Genomic DNA, 19,118 nt, shown 5'->3' on the forward strand with positions numbered 1-19,118 from the left:
TTATCCATATCATCTGTTTTTTTATATGCTTTATAATTTTCTGTTGTTTTTGGCCTCGTGGCATTTGCTGACCTTGATAGGGTTCTTTTAAGATTTGTAGACCAATTGAAGTACTTATCTCTAATTTATCAGATCTGCAGCTTCGTGGAGTACACTTTCTCTAACTAAGCGGCAGGTGGCGTCCACGAGCCACCTGTTCTCCACAAGCCAGTTCTCCCCTGCTTTGCCTTTGTGGTGAGTGGGGGAGTGAGTCTTGTGGGGTCCAATTGGTGTACCAAGCTTGCGTGTGTAGTTGGTGTTGCCCGCCCTGTATATGGGGCGTGTTTCTGGGCAGTCAGGGAGTCGGGGGTGGCCCTAACAATCAAATCTCCCTGGTGATCCTAGAGTTTTAAAGCTGCTGCAATAGTCTAATCCTTCAGTTCAGTCCTGCCACAGTTTGTCTCTGCCACTGACCCACAAGTCCTTGGTATTGGCGTATGGCTCCTGAGATGTGCAAGTGGGCCCCTCTTCCAGGCTGTGCACCCCAGGTCCTCTGTTGAGGGATGACTGTGCTATGTCACAGGTGAGTGCCGTCCCCCCTGGGCGGTTCTGGGCTGCTGGGCTGTGTAGGGAGGCTCCCAGTCTGCTGAAATGATGGCTGAATGGGGCTTTGTTAATTCACACTGCTCCACCTTCCCAACTCTGGGACAATCAGCTGAGGTTGCAGGGAAGGCTAATGTCCACGCCCAGTTTTGTGGTGTGTGCCTGTTATTTGAAGCACTTCCGTCACACTGGGTTGTCTGGGGCAGCTCTGGGCTATGGGGCTGGCGATGGGCAGGAGTGTTTCCTGTCCACCAGGATGATGGCTTTGAGTGGACACCCCCCTTTTCTTGGGAAGTTGTGGTGTTTAGTGAATTTTCTCAGCCACTGGATTATTGCCTTTTGTCTCAGAGCTCTCTTAGTTGTACTCTTGACTTGACCTGCCCAAATTGCAAGTCTTTGAAGCTTTCTGTATTGGGCTTCTTAGAGTAATTGTTTTAGGAAAAGAAAAAAGGATTAAAAAAAAAAAAAAAAAGGGCCCTCCTCAGAGATCTAATGGGTTATTGAAATTCTAAGAGACAAAGCAACCAGGGCCATTAAGGAAAGGTCCACAGGGCAGAGAGATCAGCTTTTCTTCGGGATTTGCATATGCGCCTCAGGGCCTGAGCTCTGCCCTTCCCCTTTCTATGTTCACCAGAAGTCCAAAAATCCTCCGCTTTTATTTAGGAGTTTTTCGTGTTGTTTTTTTTCTATGCCTGTCTCCTCTCTGCTGGGCTGGCTGCTCTCAGATTCTCTGGTGTCTGGTGTCAGTCTATCTATGGCTGGAGTTTGGATCAGTAGAATGAGTTTCCGATAAGGGCTACCACTGCAGTTCTCCCTTCTCCTTCCTGGAGGTGACAGCCCCTCCTCCCACGGGACTGAACCTGGCAGGGAGGGGCGCGGGTCCCCTGGCCACAAAAACTTACAGATTTCGCTGATCTCAGCAGTTCCACGTTTTCATGAGTGTTGTATGAAGTATGCGCAAAGTCAGATTGCTCTGTGTTGTCCAGTCCACGCAGTTCCTGGCTTTCTACCTACTTTCCTGGAGGAGTAACTAAAACATACAGCTCACCAGTCCGCCGTCTTGTCCCGCCGCCAGGAAATCAATTTTAAGAGTTAATGTCACCCAAGGACTTGCACCATATTCTGGAGAGATTTAGTGCATTTCTGGTTGTACGCTGGACAGTGAAGTATTGTTATGTGAAGTATATGTCTGTTATTTTTCTCTACTTAGAAATAAATTATGGGTTTAGGTGATGTGTGTAACTGCCAACTTGACAAGGGGTGGACTGTAATGGTTAGATTCATGTGTCAACTTGGCCAGGGGACGGAACCCAGATGTCTGGTCAAGCACTGGCCTAACCGTTGTTGTGAGGATGTTTGTGGCTGTTTGATAAAGCCGAAGACTGGTTTATTAAATCATCAGTCAATTGACTGCAGTTGTTACTGATGACGTCAGTGAAGGACGTGTCTTCCACAATGAGAGAATGCAGTCAGCTGGATTTAATCCAATCAGTTGAAGACTTTTTTTAAAATTCATTTTTATTAAGATATATTCATATACCAGGGAGTCATGCAAAGCGTGCATTCACTTGTTCACAGTAGCATTATATAGTTGTGCATTCATCACCAAAATTAATTTTTGAACATTTTCATTACCACACACACAAAAATAATAAGAATAAAAATTAAAGTGAAAAAGAACAATTAAAGTAAAAAAGAACGCTGGGTGCCTTTTTTTTTTTTTTTTTGCCCCCATTTTTCTACTCATTCATCCATACACTGGACAAAGGGGAGTGTGGTCCATATGGCTTTCCCAATCACGTTGTCACCCCTCATAAGCAACATTTTTATACAATTGTCTTTAAGATTCAGGGATTCTGGGTTGTAGTTTGATAGTTTCATGTATTTACTGCTAGCTATTCCAATTCATTAGAACCTAAAAAGGGTTGTCTATATTGTGTGTAAGAGTGCCCACCAGAGTGACCTCTGGGCTCCTTTTGGAATCAGTCTCTCTGCCACTGAAGCTTATTTCATTTCCTTTTACGTCCCTCTTTTGGTCAAGAAGAAGTTCTCCATCACATGATGCCGGGTCTAGATTCCTCCCTGGGAGTCATATTCCATGTTGCCAGGGAGATTTACTCCCCTAGGTGTCAGATCCCATGTAGTGGGGAGGGCAGTGATTTCACCTGTCAAGTTGGCTTAGCTAGAGAGAGAGAGCCACATCTGAGCAACAAAGAGGCATTCGGGAGGAGGCTCTTAGGCACAAATATAGGCGGGCCTAGCCTCTCCTTTGCAGCCACAGTCTTGCAGGGCTTTGGTTGTTTGTTTGTTTGTTTGTTTGTTTTTTGCTATTTATTGTGAATTTAATAGTTTTCAATTACCATGAATTGAGTTCCATGAATCATTTGTAGGACACCATCACAAGAACATATAAATGATACAGAGCTATAGAACTAATATATAATCATGAATATAATGGATTAAAAACATGAAAACAAAGCTGATATCAACAGGTACAGATAAGGGAAGAGGAAAAAAAAAGATTACATAGAAATCTGTACTATTAACTGAAACTGCTAGAGAAAATAGTATTACTGATTACTGTCAATAGATAAATTTATAATAATTCCAGTTTAAATTATGTAAATTTTATTTTTAAAGTAAACAATCTATTGAAATTAATAAACTTTGAATTCTGAATTTTGGGTAAAATGTTACGATAATGTTATTAGATAAATAATCTGTATTGTAGATGTATAATGTAATTTACATATGTTAGCATAAGTATATTTTAAAGTATATCTAAAGTTATTTTCAGTATTATACTCTGTATTTTCTATACATAGTCCATAGTTAAGAAAACATGCCATTCTCTTAAAAAATAGCCAAAGCAAAGCTTTCATGAATCTGGAATTAAAGATTAGCTTTCCATTTCTTCTCAGAATCCATGGTGCTAAATGTTTTTCCTTCTTTTTCTAATTTTCTCAAGTGAAGCAAGAGGTTATGTTTAGCCACTTTATGTAAATGCTCAGGAGTATCCTTGTAAATAATTTTTACAGCCTCCATTACTGTAAATGATTTTTCAAAGTTCCCATGAAATAATTCAAGAATTTTGCTGTTCTCGGATATTTCTGTAAGAAATGTAGAATTTTAGCTTCAGCATTATGGATTACTGGGCCGTGTCCTGGATATATAATATCAGCTTTAATTTTCAATAACTGTTTTAAGGAGTTTATATAATCATAGAGGTCTTCAAATACAGTTGTTCCTTCCCCCAGAATGCAATCCCCAGAAAAGAGAGCATTTTCCTCTTCTAAAAGAAAAGCCATATGATCATCTGTGTGGCCAGGTGTGTATATAACTCTTAGAGTGGCTCCCTCAGTCTCAAGCACATCTCCATCTTTCAGATAAACATACTGTTGCTCTCCATCTGCTATAGTTTCTTCTTGGTGAGGATTACGTGAAAGTTTTTTAATGCAATATGTAGTGCCATTACTGATGCTTTTACAAATATCTCCTATGCCTCCGGTGTGATCCCTGTGCCAATAAGTCACTGTGATTTCCTGGATTGCTGTGTTAATTTCGGTTAGGGCTTGCTTTAAACAGCTGATATATTCTGGAATTGCTGGCTCTCCAGTGTCAATAAGGATTTTTCTGGGGCCGGTCCCCACCAGGTAGGTATTGGTGCCTTGCAGGGTCATGGGACCCGGGTTACAGCCCAGCACGTGCACCACGCGACCCGACAGTCGCTCCATGTGCTGCAGCATGGCAGCCGTCTCTGTCTTGGCAGTTTACTGCTGGGTTGGGGGTGGGGCCAGGGCTTTGGTTTTTGACTTTTCTCTTTTGTAGAAGGGTTCTGCAAGGAAAGCAATAAAATGCACCAAAACCATTCTCTTGGCTTTAGGTCTTCTGCAGGCCTCTTTCTGCATACCATGGGGATACCCCTGAAATGTCATTTCTTAAAATAGAATGCCTTGACCCATACTTCTGCCATCGATAATGCAGAGTCCAGGGAGGTTGAGGGAGTATGAAGACTCCGTGTTTTGAAGGGGCAAGTGCCTTCAAAATGACAGGTTACAAATAATAATGTAAAAAAAAAAAAAGCATAGATGAGATGGCCGATTTTATGTGGTACCTTGTGACAACACAGAAAATCAAATTAGTATTTTAAGTTTGACAATGCACCACCTTTTAGTTTGTATGTTACTTTCTCTGGAGCATTTTTACAAAATTAACACTTTTGCTCTTGACCATGTTGTGGCTAAAGGTGATAAACAGTAGAGCAGATAGTCTCTGCTTGCAGGTGGGAAAACCACCTTTCGGAGAATCTGTGCCTGCCTCACAGCGTGTCTCCCAGCTAGTACCTAGGATAGGCCAGAACGTGTTTTCTTATGCCTGGGTCTGTTTTCTCATTTCATGCTTTCCAGCTGTCTTTTAAAATTTTTGTATTGTTTGATGTTAACTTTACTTACTTAGAGCTCAGCTTCTTCCTACAATAGATTCGAGGTACCTTAAAAGTCAGTAGACTAAGAAGGAAGTTAGTTGATACAAAACTTTAGTAGCCCAAATAAGACAAATACTTGTTGTCTCCTTAAACTTTGAAAATGAGGGTAAGAGGAAAACTGTTCACTTGATGAAAATTAAACCCTTATCTGTGTTCCCAGAGCTCCCCACCAGTTCTCAGGTCATTGCGCAGCCTGCATTTTCTCAGTCCCAAAATATTAAAGCATATATAAAAACTTTTTATTTTGCTCAAAATGTAGGATTGTATTAATAGAGAAATGGATTGTATTAATGGAGTGACAAGTGAGGGAGGAGCTTTGTGATTTACTTAGCTTTGCTCTTTTGGTATGTCAGTTTTTGCTGTTTTTATAAGCTGTTTTTGCTTTTAAACTGATGACAAGCAGGAAAATATTACAGTACCTATTTAATGAGTCTTGACCAATTGCAGTTAATATTTTTTTCTCATTTCTGTCTCTCTTTTTTTCAAATTTTCAAATTTTTATTTTAAAATGCTTTCAAACTTACAGGACAGTTATAAAAATAATACAAACCCTATACAGAGAACTCCAGCATACCCTTATCCCCCCAGATATCCAGATCCACCAATTTTAACATTTTGCCACATTTACTGTATCATTCTGTCCATCTTTCTATCTATCCATCCATCCATCTTTCCATTAATCCATTTTCTGAATACTTGAATGTAGGTTGTATACATCATGCTGCTTCAATACTTAATACTTATGTACATTCTTTAAGAATACATGATATCCACTTATGTGTCCAGCTTAAGTGCAGTTATCAAGTTCAAGAAATTTAACATTGATATGAACCTTACAGGCTGTTTTCTAATTTTTGTTTGTCCCAATGATATCTTTTTGAGCCTCCTGTCCTCCCCTGTTAGCTCCTGTTCAGGATCATGTATTGCCTTTAATTGTCATTGTCTCTTTAGCTGCCCCCCCCTTCTTTCCTTCCTTCTATCCTCCATCCTTCCTTCCAATTTTTTTTTGTGGGAACATATATACAACATGAAGTTTCCCATCTAAACCATGCCCAAGCATACAGTTCAGTAGGATAAATCACATTCACTGTGTTGCGATACCCTCACCACCTTCCCATCTCCCCAGAGAGAACCGTATGCCCATTATACGTTAACTCACCATTCCCCATCCTCACCTCCCCCTGGCATCCTGTACTCTGTCTCCATGAGCTTACATATTGTCCCATATATTCTTTGTGGTAACCATGGGGCTTAAATTTAATATTCTAAATCGAGAACAGTCTTGTTTGCTTTAATACCAACTTAACTTCAGTAGTATACAAGCTATATTCTTATACTCCTCTGCCCTCCCACCTTTATGTAGTTATGTATAAACAAATTACAAGTTGAAACATGAGTCCAAAAATCAATGATTTCTCATTGCATATTTTATACATTTGCTTTTTACATCTTGTAGGAAGTAAAAGGTGAAATTACAAACAAAAAATATAATAGCATTGGTATTTATATTCACCGCTGTTGATATTCTTACCATGCCACTTTGATCTGTTCTCTATTATCCTTTATTTTCGACCTACAGAACTTGCCTTAGCATCTCTTATAAGGTTGGATTAGTGGTGATGAACTCCCTCAGCTTTTGTTTATCGAAATGTCTTAATCTCTCCATTTTTTTTTTAAATTTTTATTGTGAAATATATCATCTATACAGAAAAGTGATAACTTTCAAAGTACAATTTAGCAAGTAGTTAGCAAATTTCAAAGAATGTTATGGGTTACAGTTTCACAATTTCAGTTGTTTCCTTGTTGTGAAATATAACATATATACAGAAAAGTGATAACTTTCCAAGTACAATTTAAGGAGTAGCCATAGAGCAAATTTCAAAGAGTATTATGGGTCACAGTTCCACCAATTCAGTTATTTCCTTCTAGCTATTCTAATATCCTAGCAACTAAAAATAAAAAATAAACATTTATGTAAAGATTCAGTATTCATAATCCTTTGTTAAATCCTATCTTGTCTGTTGGTAATCCTTACTCTTGTTTAATTACCTTCATGGCTGCCTCTAGACCTTTTTTTTTTTTTTGAGAAGAGATCATTTATTTGAAATATTTCTGCCATGTTGATAGAAGCTCAATCTTTTGCCAGTGAATTTTTAGCCTTTTGTTTTTCATTTTTAGATATATTTGAATATACACTTAGGACATGTAATAACTCTGGAACTTCACCACAAATACAGCCCTGAGGACATGTTGTAAGTCTAAATTTGTGTTCATTTTTTTTTTTTAACTTTGTTTTATTGTGATAAAATATACATGACATAAAAATCAGTTTAACCATTTTTAAGTGAACAATTCTTGAGACATTAAGTACATTTACAGTATTGCATAATCTTCATCACTATTTCCAGAACATTTTCATCATCTAAAACAGAAACTCAAACCCATTAAGCAATAACTCCCCATCATCTCCTTCCCCCACCACTGGTAACCATTATTCTGCTTTCTGTCTCTATGACTTTGCTTATTCTAAGTATTTTTGTGTCTCGCTTATTTCACTCAAGATGATGTCTTCAAGGTTCATCCATGTTGTAGCATGTATCTGCACTACATTTCTTTTTATGGCTGAATAAAATTCCATTGCATAGATATACCACATTTTGTTTATCCATTCCTCTGTTGATGGATATCTGGGTTGTTTCCTCCCCTTGGCTTGCCTTTATTTTTTTTTTATTTTTATTTTTTTTCCCAATGCATTCTAACTTTTTGTTTGTTTGTTTGTTTGTTTTTTGTTTTTTTAATCATCATTTTATTGAGATATATTCACATACCACGCAGTCATACAAAACAAATCGTACTTTCGATTGTTTACAGTACCATTACATAGTTGTACATTCATCACCTAAATCAATCCCTGACACCTTCATTAGCACACACACAAAAATAACAAGAATAATAATTAGAGTGAAAAAGAGCAATTGAAGTAAAAAAGAACACTGGGTACGTTTGTCTGTTTGTTTCCTTCCCCTATTTTTCTACTCATACATCCATAAACTAGACAAAGTGGAGTGTGGTCCTTATGGCTTTCCCAATCCCATTGTCACCCCTCATAAGCTACATTTTTATACAACTGTCTTCGAGATTCATGGGTTCTGGGTTGTAGTTTGATAGTTTCAGGTATCCACCACCAGCTACCCCAATTCTTTAGAACCTAAAAAGGGTTGTCTAAAGTGTGCGTAAGAGTGCCCACCAGAGTGACCTCTCGGCTCGTTTTGGAATCTCTCTGCCACTGAAGCTTATTTCATTTCCTTTCACATCCCCCTTTTGGTCAAGAAGATGTTCTCTGTCCCACGATGCCGGGTCTACATTCCTCCCCAGGAGTCATATTCTACGTTGCCAGGGAGATTCACTCCCCTGGGTGTCTGATCCCACGTAGGGGGGAGGGCAGTGATTTCACCTTTCAAGTTGGCTTAGCCAGAGAGAGAGGGCCACATCTGAGCAACAAAGAGGCATTCAGGAGGAGACTCTTAGGCACAAATATAGGGAGGCCTAGCCTCTCCTTTGCAGCAACCGTCTAGACCTTTTTGACAAAGTCTTTTGAGGCACAGAAACTTTTGATTTTTGAGGAGTTCCCATTTATCTGTTTTTTTCTTTTGTTGCTTGTGCTTTGGGTATAAGGTCTAAGAAGCTATTTCCTATTACTAGGTCTTGAAGGTGTTCCCCTATGTTATCTTCTAAGAGTTTTATTGTGCTGTCTCTTATATTGAGGTCTTTGATCCACTTTGAGTTAATGTTTGTATAGGATGTGAGGTGGGTGACATCTTTCATTCTTTTAGGTATGGCTATCCAGTTCTCCAAGCTTCATTTGTTGAAGAGATGCTTCTGTCCTGGTTCAGTGGATTTGGGGGCCTTATCAAAATCAGTTGACCATAGATCTCTGAGGTCTGTTTCTGAATTCTCAATTCATTTCCATTGGTCAATATGTCTATCTGTGTGCCAATACCATGCTGTTTTGACCACTGTGGCTTTATAGTAGGCTTTAAAGTCTGGAAGTGTAAGTCCTCCCACTTCGTTCTTCTTGTTTAGAAATTTTTTTGGCAGTTTGGGCCCCCCTTTCCTTTCCAAATAAAATTGATAACTAGCTTTTCCAAGTCAGCAAAGTAGGTTGTTGGAATTTTGATTGGAATTACATTGCATCTGTAGATAAGTTTGGGTAGATTTGACATCTTAACAGTGTTTAGCCTTCCTATCCATGAGCATGGAATATCTTTCCACCTAATTAGGTCGTCTTCTTTTTCTTTTAGTAACATTTTGTAATTTTCTATGTAGAGGTCTTTTTTCTTTTTCTTTTTCTTTTTCTTTTTTTTTTTTAATTATTCATTTTATTGAGATATATTCACATACCGCGCAGTCATACAAAACAAATCGTACATTTGATTGTTCACAGTACCATTACGTAGTTGTACATTCATTACCAAAATCAATCCCCAACACCCTCATTACCACACACACAAAAATAACCAGAATAATAAAGTGAAAAGGAGCAACTAAAGTAAAAAAGAACACTGGGTGCCCTTGTCTGTTTGTTTCCTTCCCCCACCTTTCCACGCATCCATCCACAAACAGGCAAATGGGAGTGTGATCCTTATGCCCCCCCCCTCCCCAATCCCACTGTCCCCCCTCATAAGCCACATTTTTTACCATTGTCTTTAAGATTCATGGGTTCTGGGTTGTAGTTTGATAGTTTCAGGTATCCACCACCAGCTACCCCAATTCATTAGAACCTAAAAAGGGTTGTCTATGTTGTGTTTAAGAGTGCCCACCAGAGTGACCTCTTGGCTCCTTTTGGAATCTCTCTGCCACTGAAGCTTATTTCATTTCCTTTCACATCCCCCTTTTGGTTAAGAAGATGTTCTCCATCCCACGATGCCGGGTCTGCATTCCTCCCCAGGAGTCATATTCCACGTTACCAGGGAGATTCACTCCCCTGGGTGTCTGATCCCACGTAGGGGGGAGGGCAGTGATTTCACCTTTCAAGTTGGCTTAGCTAGAGAGAGAGGGCCACATCTGAGCAACAAAGAGGCATTCGAGAGGAGGCTCTTAGGCACGATTATAGGGAGGCCTAGCCTCTCCTTTGCAGCAACAGTCTTCCCAAGGGCAAATTCCGTGGTAGAGGGCTCAATCCATCAAACCACCAATCTCCTACGTCTCTGGGCATGTTAGCAACCATCAAGGTTGGGCAGGCCCATACCCCTGCATTCTCCACCAGCTCCTCAAGGAGGCTTATGTAGAGGTCTTTTACATCCTTGGTTAAGTTTATTCCTAGGTATTTGATTTTTTTAGAGGCTATTGTGAATGGATTTTTTTTTTAATGGCCTGTTCAGTTAGGTCATTACTAGTGTATAGGAACATTACTGACTTAGGTGCATTAATCTTGTATCTTGCCACTTTTCTGAATTTGTTTATTGGCTCAAGTAGCTTTGTTGTCTATTTCTCAGGATTTTCCAAATATGAGATCATATCACAGCTCAAAAACCTTATGATGTACTCCATCTGTTCATCCCTTCTCTTCACCATACCCCCTAACCATGGAAATTGTTGATTTTTTTTTTGTCTCTATACTTTTGCCTTTTCCATAGTATTATGTACTTGGAATCATACTGTATGTAGCCTTTTCAAACTGACTTCTTTCACTTAGTAATAATGCACTTATCATTCCTCCATGATTTATTTTGGCTTGACAGCTCATTTCATTAAAACAAAATTTTTTTATTATGGTAACATATATAGGAGACAAAATTTCCCATTTTAACCAATTATTGTGTACAGTTCATTGATATCGATTGCATTCACGAGATTGTGCCACCATCACCACCACCCATTACCAAAATTTTTTCATCACCCAAACAGAAATACTGCACCCATTAAGCAGTAACTCCCCATCCTTTTCCCCAGCCTTTGGTAACCTATAATCCACTTTCTGTTTCTATTAATTTGCTTATTCTAGATACTTCACATAAGTGGAGTCATACAATATTTGTCCTTTTGTGCCAGGCTTATTTCACTCAACTTGATGTCTTCCAGATTCATCTGAGATTTCACATGTATCAGAACTCCATTCCTTTTTATGGCTGAATAATGTTCCATTGTGTTTATATGCCACAGTTTGTTTATCCAGTCATCTATTGATGGATACTTGGGTTATTTCTATGTGTTGGTTATTGTGAACAATGCTGCTATGAATGTTGAGTACAGGTATCTGTTGAAGTCCCTGTTTTCAATACTTTTGGATATATCTCAAGGAGTGGAATTGCCAGGTCACGTGGTAACTGTTTAACTTTCTGAGGAACTGGCAAACTGTTTACCACAGCAGCTGCACCATTTTACATTCCCGAAAACATTGTGCAAGGGCCCCTGTTTCTCCACATCCTCTCCAACACTTGGTTTCCTTTTTTTTTTTTTTTAAATAATAGATATCCTTGTGGGTGTGAAGTAGTGTCTCATTTTGGTTTTGATTTGTATTTCCGTAATGGCTAATCATGACAAGCATCTTTTCATGTGCTTATTGGCCGTTTATATATTTTCTTTGGAGAAATGTCTATTTAAGTCCTTTGTCCTGTTTTAATTAGATTGCTTATCCTTTCGTTGTTGAATTTTAGGAGTTCTTTTTATATTCTGGATTTTAACCCCCATGAGATACATGATTTCCAGATAGTTCCTCCCATTATATAGGGTGTTTTTCCACTTCCTTGATAATCTCCCTCGATGCATAAAAGTTTTTAATTTTCATAAAGTCTAATGTATCTTTTTCTTTTGTTGCTCTAGCTCATTTCTTTTTGTTGCTGAATAACATTCCATGTTATGGGTGCACCGCGGCTTGTTTATTCATTCACCTCTGGAAAGGGCATCTCGGTTGCTTCAAATTTTTTGGCATTTATGAGTAAAGCTGCCGTAAGTCTTCCCATGCAGGTGTTTATGTGGACATAAGTTTCCAGCTGCTTTGGAAATACCTAGGAGTACAACTGCATCATATGGTAAACCCATGTTTAGCTTTGTGAGAAACTGCCAAATTGTCTTTTAAAGTGGCTGCATCATTTTGCATTCACACCAGCAATAAATGAGAGCTCCTGTTGTTCCACATCCTTGTCAGTATTTGTTGTTGTCTGTGTTTTGGATTTTAGCCCTTCTAATAGGTGTATAGTGGTCTGATTGTTGTTTTAATTTGCAATTCCTTAATGATATATGATGGTGAGCTTCTTTTCATATGTTTATTTACCATTTGTCTATCTCTTTTTGTGACTATACAGCACTTTTTTTCCCATTTTTAAAAATTGAGTGTTTGTTTTCTTATTATTGAGCCCTAAGAGTTCTTTGTATATTTTGGATACAAGTCCCTCTTCCAAAAGGATATGTGTTTTGTAAATATTTTCTCCCAGCCTGTGGCTTGTCTTTTCATTCTCTTAACAGTGTCATTCATGGAGCAGAGGTTTTTAATTTTAAAGAAGCCCAACTCATCAATTGTTTCTCTCATGGATCTGGGTTTTAGGGCTGTAACCAACTGGTCATTCCCAAATTCATGGTTACCTAGATATTCTCCTGTGTTATCTTCTAGAAGTTTTATAGTTTTGTGCTTTACTTTTAGGTCTATAATCCATTTTGAGTTAATTTTTGTGACAAGCACATGGTCTGGGTCTCGACTTTTTTTTTTTTTTGTATATGGATGTCTGGTTGTTACAGCACCATTTGTTGAAAAGATTATCCTTTCTCCATTGAAAAGCCTTTGCTCCTTTGTCAAAGAACAATTGGCTATGTTTGTGTGGGTCTATTTCTGGTTAAAAAGATCTGTTCCATTGATCTTTTTGTCTGTTCTTTAACCAATATCATACTGTCTTTGATATCTGGCCATGAACCTACAGGGTCCTTGGGATCCTTGGTTGCGTTCATTTTTGTAATGAATAATGGCCTTGCTTGTTTAGGCCCATCTTCAGTTTTAATTTCCCCCTCCCATTCTCCCTCTTCTGCACTCTCCCAGGGATCCCACACCTTCAGATGCCAGCCTTCCGTCTGGGTAACCGCTAGGACCTGCAGCAGCGGCCTCTTCCTTCCATGCATTTATGCAACTTTACATGCTGTTACTTCTAATTGTCCCTCCTGAGTTTGTATGTTTTTTTGCTAATTAGTTTTGTTGGAACATACTAACCTGATATCCTTTTCTAGAGTTAAAGCCACTTCTAATCTCCTTACTTCAGCTTCTGCTTTTAATTGGGCTTTGGTAGCATATCTAACTGCCCATAACAATGGTCATTCTGTGGCTGCAATTGTTTCTTTTCCTTGTGATTTCCATTTACACCCTCAGGTTTCCCTTCAGGATGCATAACACTCTAGCTGGCATTTTGGGGACATTTCTGTATTCACACATGGGACAAACTGTTCTAAAAAAATGAGCTATGTCTCCCCACTTACTTGAAGTTAACCACCCCAGGATTTGCCCTGTGGATTCCTGTTTCCTTCAGCTTGTTTCATTTTCTGTCTCCTGGCTGGATTGCCAGTTGTCTGGCTGTGAACCTACAGAATACTTTTTGTGAAATTTCAATGGGCACTTAAGACCTAAAAAGGAAGCAGGCCACTCCATATAGTAAAATAGTAACAGTTTATTAGGGAATTTACAAACTGGGAAACTGGTCCTAGGCGACTGCAAGATATTCAGAATAGCATTCCACACCACCCAAGGGGTTAACGGGGTTTGCATCTGGTGAGAATAGGGAAGGCACAGAGCTAAGTTGGGATTTGCAAGAGTGTAAACATGCTTCTTTGATGTTACTGATATGTAGCAGGAGTGGTTGTAGTGCAGATGGCTATCATGCTTAGGAATGTACACATGGACTTTAAGATGCACCTATGGTGGACAGGGGTTGGTGCCTTATCTAGGAATTTATGGCTTCTCTTGTTTATGACCTCACACTACTGTGGTTTTGTAGGAAAGTAACTTGACATCAGATAGTTTCCTTCAGTTTGTTCTTCAGTATTGTGTTAAGCTGTTTTGTGTCCTTTGTCTTTCCATATAGAGTCAGTTTGTCATTATCCACAAAATAATTTGCTGCGATTTTGATTGTGATTGCGTTGACTCTATATATCAAGTTGTGAAGAATTGATATCTTAATAATATTGAGTATTCCTATCCATGAACATGGAGTATCTCTACATTTATTTAGATCTTCTTTGATGTCTTTCATTAAAGTTTTATAGTTTTCTTCATATAGATCTTTATATGTTTTATTTCATTTTTGGTGACACTATGGTAAATGGTATTGTATTTTTAATTTGTAATTTGAATTGTTCATTGCTGGTATATAGGAAATCAAGTGGGTTGTTATGTTAGCCTTATATCTTGCAATCTTATAATTGCTTATTAGCTCCAAGAGTTTTTTTGTTGATTCTTAAGGATTTTCTACATAGATAATCATACCATTTGTGAACAAAGGCAGTTTTATTTCTTCCTAACTGATCTGTATACCTTTTATTTACTTCTCTTGTCTTACTGCATTACTATGGACTTCTAGTGCAGTATGAATAAGACTGGTAAGAAGGGAAATTGTCATCTTGTTCCCCATCTTTGGGGAAAACATCTAGTGACTCATCATTAAGTATGATATGGCTTTAGATTTTTGGTATATGTTCTTTCTCTAATTGAGTAAGTTCACCTCTCTGCTTTTACTGAGTTTTAATCATGATTGCATGTGGGATTTTGTTGATTGCTTTCTCTGTATCTATTGATATTATGTATTTGTTTCATTAGCCTGTTGATTTGGTGGATTACATTAATTGATTTTCAGATATTGAACCAGCCTTGCATACTTGGAATAAATTCCACCTGGTTGTGATATATAATTCTTTTATATACTGTTGGATTTGGTTTGCAACTATTCCTTTGAAGATTTTAGCATATATATTCATAAGAGATATTGGTCTGTAATTTTCCTTTCTTGTAATGTCTGTGTATGGTTTTGTTATTAGGGTAATGTTGGCCTTATAAGTGAGTAAGGAAGTGTTCCTTCTGCTTCTATTTTCTGGAAGATATTTTAAGTCTTTTGCATCACTTTTTCTTTAAATGTTTGTTAAAATTTACCAGTGAAACCAGCTGGGCCTGTATTTTCTGTTTTGGAAGGTTAATTATTGATTCAATTTCTTTAATAGATACTGGCATATTTAGATACTTTGTTTCTCTTTTTGTAAATCTTGGTATATCGTGTCTTTCAAGTAATTTGTCTATTTCATCTGAGTTATCAAATTTGTGGGCATAGAATTGTTCATAATATTCCTCTATCATACTTTTTATGTCTATGGGACCAGTAGTGATGGTCTCTCTTCCGTTTCTGATATCTGTAGTTTGTGTTTTCTGTCTTCTTTCTTTGTTAGTCTCTCCAGAGTTTTATCAATTTAATTGATCTTTTCAAGAACCAACTTTTGGTTTCATTGATTTTCTCTATTGTTTTCCTGTTTTCAGTCTCATTTATTTCTAATCTACTTTTTATTTCCCTGTTCTGCTTACTTTGGATTTAATTTGCTCTTCTTTTTCAGTTGAAAGCTTAGATTGCTGATTTTAGATCTTTCTTTTATAATGCATTCATTCAGTGCTGTAAATTTCCATTTAATCACTGCTTTTGCTGTCTTCCACAAATTTTGATAAGTTGTCTTTTCATTTTCATATGTATTTAATTTTCATTTAGTTGAAAATACTTTAAATTTCTTTTGAGACTTTTGCTGTGACCCATGGATTAATTAGAAGTATGTTGTTTAGTCCCCAAATATTTTGGGACTCTCTGTTTGTCTCTCTGTTACTGATTTCTAGTTTAATTCCAGTGTGATATGAGAACATTCTCTTTAATTCTTTTCCCATATATATTCTTTCATAGGTATAAATCAAGACTTCATACAGCTTTATGTGCTTTTAACATTAATATATCGTAAGCTTTTTTCATATCTCTATATGGTCTTCATAATTATATTTTTTGATGACTGTATGGTATTCCACTAAGTAGGTAAATCATAATATACAAAAATTTTTGACTATTACTGGGTTTTGGACTGCTTCCTATTTTTGGTTATTTCAAAATAAAGACATAGTAAATATATTCCTATCATTTTATCCTTCTGAGTTATTTCTTTTCAATGGGATATGCAAATACTGTTGTTCAATTTTGTTTGCTACTTCCTGAGTTCCCCTTTAGACCTAACTTTTAGATGAAGATAATTTTTGAAAATTTGGTTGTGTGGTACATTACTCTGTGATTCCTTGAATATGCCTAGTTTTAATGAAAAGAAAGAGCCTTCTAAAAATTCTTACCTCACTTACCAGAGTGTTTCCACAGTGAGAGAACTAATGGAATGTTAGAAATGTTAGAAAACAACTGTTAGAAAAGAAATGCCTGCTGTTTCAGAGGTTGAAAAACTGTTTTCAAGCCAGTATTCAAGAAGAGTCTCTGGGCTGATTAAAAGATTTTACAGATCTTTGAGAATGAATCATAAAAGGGTAAATGTGTACAGTGCAGAAACTATAACTTTTATAAATCCTAGTGCTCATGCAGAAAAATTGATATCTTTGTTTCTATTTTCATATTATCAATCATTTGCATGCCTTTGAACTTAGAGCTATACTGGAAGGAGACGTGATTCCTGCTGTCAAAGATCTTAAATCCAAGTTGACATTCCAACATGTGAAACAATTAGAAAACCTAAATAATTCTGAGTGATAAGGGAGTCCCACAGAAGTTCGTACAGAACAATCAAAGGCAGGCTTTAATTCCTTTTTTTTTGACAAACTGGTGGGAGGGTAGACCTAAGAGGGTTCTGGAAGAAGGTCTTCAGTTTGATTTCCTACCCTCCCTCCTTCTAGCCTCTGCTGCTGTTATATCAGGCCTCTGTGTGCAGTTAGCATTCATCTAATAGTAAGTCTTCTAGATCATTAGGGAATTTCACTGCTTTGCTGAGCTGTGATCTACACTCCACTCCCACCCCCCAGCAGCTCAGTGTAGTGGTCATCTAAAATTAACCGCAGTATTGCTCCTCTTTTCTCTCTTGTCCCACAGCCGGGTGGAGGGAGCACAAGAATGTCTGCCAAGGTCAAACACCCATTTTCCTCACTCTCCCAGTGTAGACAGATACCTTGTTGTGGGCATTCTGCTTGCAACCTTTAGGCTATTCTTTGCCTGGTTGAATTAAGACTCTCTGGTACTTTTCTGTCAGTATTATCCCATCTGCTCCATCTCTTTTAGAAATTCCTCAAGGGCCTGTTAGTGGTACCTGTTTCTGTTTCTTGGAGATTTTTTTTCCCACTTTTATATTTGTTTGATCATTTAAATGGGAAGTTAGGAAAAGGTGTATGTAAACACATAGACTCATTCATCATCTTAAGTTTATTTTTGTATGTTCTGTTTTCCCATTTGACTGAACTCTCTTTATTTTGTTGCATTTCCTAGATGAAAACTTGCATTTTTTATAACGGTGTTTTTTTTTTTTTTTCCCTCTTTCCGTTTCTATATGATGTTTTTTTTTCTGCCTTAAAGCAATGGATGGAATTTCTAGGTAATGTTGAGTGACCCTATTGGTGGGCATTTTGGGCATAATCTTCACATTAACCAGACAGCCTTTAGCGTTGTTGATTGTAGTCACTTTCTGTATATTACCAAATTGTTTTCTAGACAGGTGAGCTAGAACTTGAGAGTGATTTGTCAAGCTACATCCTCACTACGTTGAGTAATCACATAGTGATTGCTGAGGTTCTTTCAAATCTATGGCCCTGTCATTTTAAAATGAAATTTGGGTTTGGTCATTTGTTTCCTCTAGAAATTCTGCAGTCCATGAGGACAGTTAAGAGTTGACCTAGATTCACACATCATTTTGTTCTCATTAAATATTAGGCACAGCATTTCTTCCTTATTCTAAACTAATCTGGATGTGGAGCAGAAATTGCTTTTGTTAACATTGTTTGGTGGAGAAAGTATGGGTCTTGTAATCAGACATCAAATGTTGGCTCTGTTATTAATAGTAGGTGATTTTTTTTTTAATTAAATTCAGTTTTATTGAAATACATTCACACACCATACAATCATCCGTGATATACAATCCACTGTCCACAGTTTGATAACATAGTTATGCGTTCATCACCACAATCTATCTCTGAACATTTTCAGTAGGTGATTTTTGACAAGATACTTAAACTCTTTCAGCCTTGGTTTAGTCATTTGTAAGATGGGGATTCTACTAGCTCATAGGGAAGTTATGAATGTAATATCAGGTGCAAAGTGTTTTATAGTGGGCCTTTAGTAATGTAAATATCATTAGTTCTTCTCCCCAATGTTGTTTCATTAACATACTAATCCCATTCAGCAGGAATTGTTGCTATTTAAAGATTTTTTTTTAAGTTTGCACTTTTATTTTTTTAATCATATTTTTTATTGAGAATATAACATATATACATAGGAGTGATAACCTTCCAAGCACAATTTAACAAGTAGTTAGCAGATTTCAAAGAATTTTATGGGTTACAATTCCACAGTTTCAGTTATTTCCGTATTGTTAAATATAACATATATGGAAAAAAAGTAGTATCTTTCAAAGTATGATTTATCAAGTAGTTATATAGGAAATTTCCAAAAATGTTGTGTTACAGTACCCTAGTTTCAGTTATTTCCTTATCGTGAAATATAACATATATACAAAAACGTGATAAATTTCAAATTACAATTTAACAAATAGCTATAGAACAAATTTCAAAGAGTGCTATGGGTTACAGCTCTACCATTTCCATTCTTTCCTTCTAGCTATTCTAATGCTCTAGCAATCAAGAAGAAGAAAATTACACAGAGATTCAGTGTTCTTAATCCTTTGTTAAATTCCACCTTGTATGTTGCTACCCCTTCCTCTAGTTTAATCACTTTCCTGATGATCTTCAACGATGTCTAGGCAGTGACCACCCTAACTTGTTCATGTTGAAAAGGGCTGTCGACATTATGGGAAAAGGGAATGCATCTGGTTGATGTTCTTGAAGAGGTTATTG

The 19,118-nt window shown here is 37.4% G+C and overlaps 1 pseudogene; it reads right to left on the reverse strand.

Moving 5' to 3' along the window:
* Positions 1 to 3,474: 3,474 nt before the first annotated feature.
* LOC119511028 lies at positions 3,475 to 13,174 on the reverse strand (annotated as a pseudogene).
* Between the last annotated feature and the right edge of the window lie 5,944 nt (positions 13,175 to 19,118).

This window comes from Choloepus didactylus, chromosome 2, assembly GCF_015220235.1.
Source record: "Choloepus didactylus isolate mChoDid1 chromosome 2, mChoDid1.pri, whole genome shotgun sequence".
Lineage (NCBI taxonomy): Eukaryota > Metazoa > Chordata > Mammalia > Pilosa > Megalonychidae > Choloepus > Choloepus didactylus.